Source organism: Odocoileus virginianus, chromosome 25 (genome assembly GCF_023699985.2).
Source record: "Odocoileus virginianus isolate 20LAN1187 ecotype Illinois chromosome 25, Ovbor_1.2, whole genome shotgun sequence".
Classification (NCBI taxonomy): Eukaryota; Metazoa; Chordata; class Mammalia; order Artiodactyla; family Cervidae; genus Odocoileus; species Odocoileus virginianus.
In genome coordinates this window covers 34,775,750-34,785,000 of record NC_069698.1, presented here as the reverse complement: position 1 = coordinate 34,785,000, position 9,251 = coordinate 34,775,750, and the positions used below count along the sequence as shown (strand labels likewise).

Below are 9,251 nucleotides of genomic sequence, written 5' to 3'. Positions count from 1 at the left end.
TTAGACCCTACAAAGACCCATCTTTATTCTAGACTTGGAATCCCATAAAAAAATCCCTTAAATCCTCATTAAGTTTTTTTATATAAGTAGCATGAATACATTTCTAATACTATACATGCCCTTATCTAAATGGAAGCTTGTTGGTTTATTAAAAGGGCACACAAGAGAGAAGGTTATGAGATACAAACATTTAGCAAGTCTTGTAACCTGATAGTGTGCTTTACAGCAAGAATGAAGAGTTTCTATTAATACAATAAATTGCTTAATCAGAGATTATTTAAGAGTTCTACTCTACTCACAACAGATAATTCAATTTTCCTTGGTAACAACAACATGCTGCATATTATTTTTTAAGTTTTTGTGTATACAAGACATATCCCCCAAGAAAATGTACAAAACAATTCTAACAGCTTCATAAAGGGCACATATGCAACCTGCACTCAGATCAAAAAAATGAAACATTAGCAGAAACACCAGAGCCTCCATAATGTTCCTTCCCAACAATTATGACCCTCTGCTCCCCCAAATCAAACACTGTACTCTCTAGTAGCATTTTAAGTGGGCCTGTTGACACACTTTATGAAAATAGAATCTCAAACTATTATTTTGTCTTATTTATTTTCCCTAGTATAATGTGTGATTAATCCACTGTAACTTGTCAGAGTAGGTCATTCATTTTCTTTGCTGTATCTTACTTGTTTGCATGAATATAACTGAATTTACATGCCCATTCATTGTTGATGGAAATGAGGTTGTTTCTAGGCTTTTGGCTACTACAAATAAAAAGCTGAAGTATATATTTCTGTAACATCATTTTGATGAAAACAGAGATGAGATGCAGTTGGATTTTTACCCAGGAGTGCAATCCTTGAGTCATTACTGGATAAGATCAGCTTTCATAAGTAATGTCAAGCTGCAAGATCACCTACATAACTTTCTGGGCTCAGTGATATCTGAAAATTCAGAGTACCTTGTTCAAAAACGATTAAGAATCTCAAGACAGAAGGAACAGAACGTTAAAACAAGTGCAGGGCCCTCTGTGACAACACACATCATTCATTCACAAGACTGGTCCTGCCAAACTCTTTCCCAAAATGGTTGCACCAATTTTTATACTTGAGTTTTTCATGTCATTGCTAAAGTTGCTTTGGTCATGTCCAGCTCTTTGTGACTTCATGGACCATAGCCCTCCAAGCTTCTCTGTTGATGGCATTCTCCAGGCAAGAATACTGGAATGGGTTGCCATTTCTTACTCCAGGGAATCTTCTCAACCCAGGGACTGAACACACATCTCTTGAGTCTCCTGCATTGGCAGGCGGGTTCTTTACCACTAGCACCACCTGGGAAGCCTCTTCATGTCGTTGGATTCATGAAATTGCGAGCCTTGTAACTGGGCTGAACATTTTATGGTTATAAGAGCAAGCCCCAGAATTCTAGCTCAGGGGAGAAAAAATGTGGGAAAACATTTTGTTTAATAAAGCTCACATGGAAAAGGGAGAGATTCTGAAGGAAAAACCAAGGCAATCAAAATGAACACTAGACTTTATTCATGAGGTAATATAAGAAATGTGTTTCCCTCTGAACTGAGTAGGAGAGGTGCGAGGTAAGATGCAGAGAAGGGAAAGAAGAAAGAAAAGGTAGTGAAAACAATTAGTTTGGATGGTAAAAAATGCCTATTGTCAGACCTTTGTTAATAAGAGCTTGTAATTTTCAATGTTAATTTGTTTGCATTTCCAGATTACAAGCATTTCTCCCTATTTCCCACCACTAAATTTTCCTGATAGTGTGAGGATAGTTTCTTTGTAGATATTGATAAGGAATAATGTGCCTCACTTAAGCAATGCCTCCGTGGAAACAAAAAGAGATACCACAGTAACAAAAATCTAGCAGAAGCAGTAACTGGAATCATGAATGCCCACAAGTCCACATGCCCTTGGGAAATTCTTGAAGTGCTTAGACCTTCACAAAGCATAAAATGTGGATTTCTGCTGATTTTATTTAAAAGCAGGATCCACAAGCACTGCATACATAAAGTCACTATTTCCATATCGATTGACGGCAATCACGCATACTGCATTGGTTCATCTCCGAATCAAAATAAAATGATAGGAAAACACTGTCTTCTTGTCAAAATAGAACAGCAATCATCTTTAATACTCAAGGGTTCCAGTATACCAGTAGACACTGGAACATCCTGTAGAAGTAACAGCACTTTGGCACAGACATGGCAAAACCCACTCGAGAGAATATGGTAACTAGGAGGATAAGATGGTGTCAATAATAAGCATCATTTTGATCAAGGGGACTGAAGCAGGTTGTGGCAGGGTTGGTGGGGTTCATTCCATGTAGCGAGTAACAAAATTTGATGAAAAGCAGTCCAGTAAGAGGTGTGAGTGGATTGAGGGTGGGAGTGGCGGAAAGTAGGGAGACAGGAGGAATTTTTTCAGAGGCAGGTTCCTCAATAGCAAGTTAGAGCAAAAGTCACTAGAAAACAATTTATACAAATTCTAGGAGCTTAAGAAGCTGCAAGTGACACGTTTTCTGGGGTTGTAAGTTATTTCTGTTTATACTTCCCACCCAGAGTTTTGACCTCTATAAGCACATCAAGGACGTGTGCCTTATTTCATTTACCTTGATATGGTATGTGTGTGAGCAACGTGTTAATTGCTCAGTGGTGTCCAACTCTTTGCAGCCCCGTGTACTGTAGCCCACCAGGCTCCTCAGTCCATGGAATTTTCCAGACAAGAATACTGGAGTGGGTAGCCATTCCCTTCTCCAGGGGATCTTCCCAACCCAGAGATCAAACTGGGTCTCTTGTACTGCAGGTAGAATTCTTTACCATCTAAGCCACCAGGGAAGCCCCATCTTGGTATCCCTGGGCTTTAGCATAGCATTTGACATGTATCTGGCACTTAATAATGATTGTTAATTATCTGACATATGAATTAAATAAGGTGACAAGCTCTTCTTTAAAAAAAACACAGAAATTTTTTCCACCAATGCAAGTTATCTGAAAAGCTTACCAAAGTGAAAAAGTTATCCAAAGACCAAAATCATAATTTATAAAGAACCAAGGATATAAAAAAAAAGAAATCTTAAGTTCCACTGGTTAAAGAGATGAATGTCCAGCCAATGTGAAAATTATCAGAACCACAGAAATATAAAATGTATCCCTGAGGAGACATTGTGTTTTTCTGAGAAAATGAGACGGGATTAGACAGAACTCTAAGTATGACCTTGGGCAAATAACTGAATCTGTAAAAATCACAAATATGGGTCACGCTTATTGTGAATTTTTGTTGCCTGTGCCCAGGACACTAAACACTCCTGAGAGAAGACAGATATCTATTCAGACTCAGCACATTGTGAATTCTTGCGGTCTAACATCAAACAAGCCTACTGTATTCAGCAATCCCCTAATCATGATCAGCTTTCCTCCTCTCAGTGGCTAGTTCAAACCCTCTTTTCTCTGCTCTCTCCCTCCTTCTCAAAGATTGTTGCTATGAGCCACGAACGACAGCATTCTTGGCCTCTGGAGGAGGGGAATTCGATCCGGGCCCAGTGACAAGGCTTGACTGCTCAGAGCTTTTGTGTAATAAAGTTTTATTAAAGTATAAAAGAGATAGATAAAGCTTCTGTCCATGGAATTCTCCAGGCAAGAATACTGGAGTGGGTAAGCCGTTCCCTTCTCCAGGGGATCTTCCCAATCTAGGGATCGAACTCAGGTCTCCTGCACTACAGCCAGATTCTTTACCATCTGAGCCAGCAGGAAAGCACTGGTGTATATGCAAATGTATAGCCTAACTTTAAAACAAAACATAGTAAAACAAAGACTTTCTTTTGACTTCTACTGAAGAAGTTCACCTTCTCAGCACTATGAAATTTCCCTGAACCACCAAAGTTTTCAGTGAGCTCAGCCCAGTAGCTTTTTTTCTTTACCCACCTTCCAGTATCTTTTTAACTCCTTGAAAAGGATTTAAACTGTTTCTCTTTAAACCCTTTAAATCTTTCAAACACACCTTCCATACTTCATCATTTTTGGTAAATGATTTATGCTGCCAAACCGAAACCATTAAGGTCATCTTGCTAGTTTCTTTTAAATCTTTGCAGCTTACAACCCATCAGTCACCAAGTCCTGTCAACTCTTCCCTGACACTGACTTTTAGATGCGTCCCTGTTCTCATTGTCCAAATCCCTAACCATTTATGTTTGGGATACTGATATTGCCTACTAGCCAGTTATGTGAGCTAGGAAATGCTGCATCAATAGATGATCCCAAATCTTAATGGCCAACAGGAAGAGAGTTTATTCCAAGTTTAAGTTGTAGGTTGCTGGAGGACTCTGCTTCGTGCTTCTTCACCCCAAGATTCTAGGTGATGAAGCTGCCCTCTTCTAAAAACTTGCCAGTCTCACAGTAAAAAGGGATCATGAACGCAGCTCTTGAAGCTTCTGCTTGGAAGTGGGACTCACCACTTTTTATTGCTTCCATGCCGCACATTTCCTCTGTCTTCATGCTCTGCTCACCATCTGCCACCTCACCCAACCAGCAATCCCACTGAAGAGCCTACATACTCTTCAGCATTCTCAGAAGAGAATTTCCTTGTGTACATTGAGACACTACAGATCCCCTCCAATAATTCCTCCCTAATATTGTCCATACTACACTCCTTAGACATTTAATAAATCAGTATATAGTGCTCCTATAGGTGGCTAGTTTGCACATTAAATTGCATCTAATTTCTCCAACTATATTGTATACATTTTGTGATCAAGACTCAGTCTTAATAATTGTCATTTACATGCTTGATTTTTGCCTATTTCCAAATAATTGGAAAAGTATCTGATATAAAATAATTTGAAATTTAAGGCACAGCATGAGATAGTCATGCTCCTAATTAGAGTGAGCTTGGTGAGGAATGCAGAGGGAACACAGAGTAATAAAAGGTAAATGTAGTTATGAGTGTTGGTTCTGAAGACAGACTACCCAGGTGCGAATCTCTGGCTCTATCACTTACAAACAGGGTAACCATTAGCAAGTTGCTTCATGTTTTTTGCTACATTATCTCCTATTGGAGCAGTATATTAATGATTATACCATATAACTGTTTCATTGAAAAAATAAGTAGACGCATAAAAATTGATTATAAAATTGACTGGTACATATTAAGCCCTCAATAAAGATTAGGTGTTGTTGCTGCTACTGTTGGTGGGCAGTCTATAGTCTCAAAAGAGATTTATTATTAATATTTTCTGCTCTCATGACTGTTAAGAATAAAGTATACAAGAAAACTCTATTTTCTGGTGCTACTTGCAAACCTGGTGTCAGGAAATACTACTAAAATATTCCAATACTTAATGTGTTTCTTTTGTCCCTCACAGCACTGAAGACTGCCCAAGACTCATTCAAGATGTTAATAATATTTATTGGTCGGCATAACTTCTCATCACTCAGATTCCAAATCTTAAAACAGTACTTAAATTACAAAGCTATTTTAAATATAGAAGTTATTTGTTTTAGAAAACAAAATAAAAATATATATATATGTGTATAAACTTTTTTATGCTACATGAAAGTGGAAAAACAGGATATCTAGAATGATAAGAGAAAACAGAAAAGATCACATAAATTTTGCAATTCAATATTATAGGAGATAGAGGTAATACAGTGATATTTATCAAGAAAATATTATAACAATAAAAATTAAAAGTGGTCAAATAATATCTTCTCTTTTAATTTATTTATTTTTAATTAAAGGATAATTGCTTTACAATGCTGTGTTGGTTTCTGCCATATATCCATATGAATCAGCCATAGGTACATATATGTTCCCTCCCTCTTGAACCTCCCTCCCACCCCATCCCACCTCTCTACGTTGTCACAGAGCACCAGGTTTGAGCTCTCTGCATCGCACAGCAAATTCCTACTAGCTATCCATTTTACATATGATAATACACATGTTTCAGCGCTACTCTCTCAATCCATTCCACCCTCTCCTCCTCCACTGTGTTGACAAATCTGTTCTCTGTGTCTGTGTCTCCACTGTCACTCTGCAAATACATTCATCATAACCATCTTTCTAGATTCCATATATATGTGCTAACATATGACATTTGTTTTTCTCTTTCTTACTTACTTCATTCTGTATAAAAGGCTCTAGGTTCATCCACCTCATTAGAACTAATGCAAGTGTGTTCCTTTTTATGGCTGAGAAATATTCCATTGGGTATATGTACCACGACTTCTTTATCCATTCATCTGTCAATGGGCATCTAGGTTGCTTCTATGTCCTAACTATCATAAATATGCTGCAATGAACATTGGGGTACATGTGTCTTTTTCAGTTATGGTTTTCTCAGGGTAGTGGGATTGCCCAGTAGTGGGATTTGGGGGTCATAGTAGTTTTATTCCTAGTTCGTTAAGGAATCATACACTGTTCTCCATAGTGGCTATCCTAATTTAAATTCCTACCAATAGCTCAAAAGGGTTCCCTTTTCTCCACACCCTCTCCAGCATTTATTGTTTGTAGATCTTTGCTGGTGGCCATTTTGAAAAAGTGGTTAAATAATATATTCCTGTTTGAAGTCATAAAAGCAAAAGGTAACACACTCTGAGACACTCTGAGGGAAAAAAGAGTCAAATTCTTCAACTAGTGATGCTGGGAAAATTGAACAGCTACATGTAAAAAAATGAAATTAGAACATTTTCTAACACCATATACAAAAATAAACTTGAAATGGATCAAAGACCTATATGTAATGCCAGACATTATAAAACTCTTAGAGGAAAACATAGGCAGAACACACTTTTTGACACAGATCACAGTTCTGATCCACCTCCCAGAGTAATGAAAGTAAAAACAAAAATAAACAAATAGGACCTAATTAAACTTAAAAGCTTCTGCACAACAAAGGAAACCATAAATAAAATGAAAAGATAACCTACAGAATGGGAGAAAATATTTGCAAACAAAGCAACTGACAAGGGATTCATCTCTAAAATATACAAAAGACGCGCGGTGGGCAAGCTGGCGACTAAGAGGAGTGCAGACGCTGCCTGTGACCGTGTGGCGCGTCTCTGTGGGGCAAGGAACTGCAAGATAGCCAGAATGGCTGAAAATGGTGATAATGAAAAAATGGCTGCTCTGGAGGCCAAAATCTGTCATCAAATTGAGTATTATTTTGGAGACTTCAATTTGCCACGGGACAAATTTTTAAAGGAACAGATCAAACTGGATGAAGGCTGGGTTCCTTTGGAGATAATGATAAAGTTTAATAGGTTAAACCGTTTAACGACAGACTTTAATGTAATAGTAGAGGCCCTGAGCAAATCAAAGGCAGAACTCATGGAAATAAGTGAAGATAAAACTAAAATTAGAAGATCTCCCAGCACACCCCTCCCTGAAGTGACTGATGAATATAAAAATGATGTAAAAAAACAGATCTGTTTATATTAAAGGCTTCCCAACTGATGCAGCTCTTGATGACATAAAAGAATGGTTGGAAGATAAAGGTCAAGTACTAAATATTCAGATGAGAAGAACGTTGCACAAAGCATTTAAGGGTTCAATATTTGCTGTATTTGATAGTATTGAATCAGCTAAAAAGTTTGTCGAGACCCCTGGCCAGAAGTACAAAGACACAGACCTGCTAATACTTTTCAAGGAAGATTACTTCACCAAAAAAAATGAAGAAAGAAAGCAAAATAAAATGGAAGCTAAATTACGAGCTAAACAAGAGCAAGAAGAAAAACAAAAGCTAGCAGAAAGTGCTGAAATGAAATCTCTAGAAGAAAAGATTGGCTGCTTGCTGAAATTTTCAGGAGACTTAGATGATCAGACGTGTAGAGAAGATTTGCACACCCTTTTCTCAAATCATGGTGAAATAAAATGGATACACTTTGTCAGAGGAGCCAAGGAGGGAATAATTCTATTTAAAGAAAAAGCTAAGGAAGCACTGGATAAAGCAAAAGAGGCTAATAATGGTAACCTACAGCTAAGGAACAAAGAAGTCACCTGGGAAGTATTAGAAGGAGATGTGGAAAAAGCAGCACTGAAAAAAGTAATAGAAGATCAACAAGAATCTCTAAACAAATGGAAGTCAAAAGGTCGCAGATTTAAAGGAAAAGGAAAGGGAAATAAAGCTGCCCAGGCTGGGTCTGCTAAAGGAAGAGTACAGTTTCAGGGCAAGAAAACTAAATTTGATAGTGATGATGAACGTGATGCAAATGGTGCATCTGGAGCAGTAAAAAGAGCACGAGAAGAAAGCAACGAAGAAGAACCTCCATCAAAACAACAGAAAACAGAAAATGGTGCCGAAGACCAGTAGTTTAATAAACAAATTTTTTATTCATTTTAATTAGATTTTAAGCTGCTTTTGTCTTTGGAGGCTGTTATAAAGAAAACTGAATTAAATCCACTTCGATGTCTACCTGTAAGAAAGGAAGATTTTTTGTTGTTGTTGTTGTTGAACTTATCTTCTGTTATCGAAATGAGTTTTTTAATGTGCAGTTCTGTTTGTGTTCTTTCGGATTATTCAAATATCTAAAGAAACATTCTTCCATTAAGCTGCCTTTGTAATATGAATGCATTAGTACAAAGTAATAAAATGTATACTGCATAAAAATAAAATAAAAAATAAAATAAAATGTACAAAAAACTCATGCAACTCTATATCAAAAAAACAAACAATGTAATCAAAAAGTGGGCCATGCCAGGGCACCATGTCTAAACACATTTTTCCAAAGAATACATACAGATGGTCAAAAAGTACATAAAAGAATGCTCAACATTACTAATTATTAGCAAAATGCAAAGCAAAACTACACCGCACATCAATCAGAATGGCCATCATCAAAAAGTCTGCAAACAACAAGTGCTGAAGAGGGTGTAGAGAAAAGGGAACTCTCCTACACTGTTGGTGAAAGTGAAGTGAAAGTGAAAGTTGCTCAATCGTGTCCAACTCTTCGAGAACCCATGGCTTCCAGACCAGAATACTGGAGTGGGTAGCCTTTCCCTTCTCCAGGGGATCTTCGCAACCCAGGGATCCAACCCAGGTCTCCCGCATTGCAGGCGGATTCTTTACCAGCTGAGCCATCAGGTAGGAATGTAAATTAGTACAGTAATTAGTAAATTAGTATGGAAGTTCCTTAAAAAACTAAAAATAAAACTACCATATGATCTAGCAATCCTACTACTAGGCATATATTCAGAGAAAACTAATTGGAAAAGATAAATGAACCCCAGTGTTCATAG

The 9,251-nt window shown here is 37.5% G+C and overlaps 1 pseudogene; it reads left to right on the top strand.

The window, feature by feature from the left end:
• Positions 1-7,014: 7,014 nt before the first annotated feature.
• LOC110146453 (lupus La protein homolog pseudogene) lies at positions 7,015-8,401 on the top strand (annotated as a pseudogene).
• The last annotated feature ends 850 nt before the right edge of the window (positions 8,402-9,251 follow it).